We start from the raw sequence: 283 nt of genomic DNA on the forward strand, positions 1-283 counted from the left end.
GGAAGAGCAGAGCAGGCTGTTTGCTCCTCAAGATATTCCTCTGACACTTGCCCATCTGCTCTTAGCTGCCCTCCTCATTACATAGATCCTCCCTCGGTTCCCCCTCTGCCAGGACCCCTTCTCAGCAACAGTTTCCCCTGGGAGGGTTCTGTCCCTCCCCTGCTCAGGCACACAGGACAGCAGCTCTCAAAACCTTGCTGCCCTCAGTGTCTGAGCTCCTGGGAGCCCCTTGGTCAGCTTTGTGGACAGAGGGTGACGGGATGACCACGGTTCCATTCTGGAC

Source organism: Propithecus coquereli, unplaced genomic scaffold (assembly GCF_000956105.1).
Source record: "Propithecus coquereli isolate 6110/MARCELLA unplaced genomic scaffold, Pcoq_1.0 Scaffold96, whole genome shotgun sequence".
NCBI classification, from domain to species: Eukaryota; Metazoa; Chordata; class Mammalia; order Primates; family Indriidae; genus Propithecus; species Propithecus coquereli.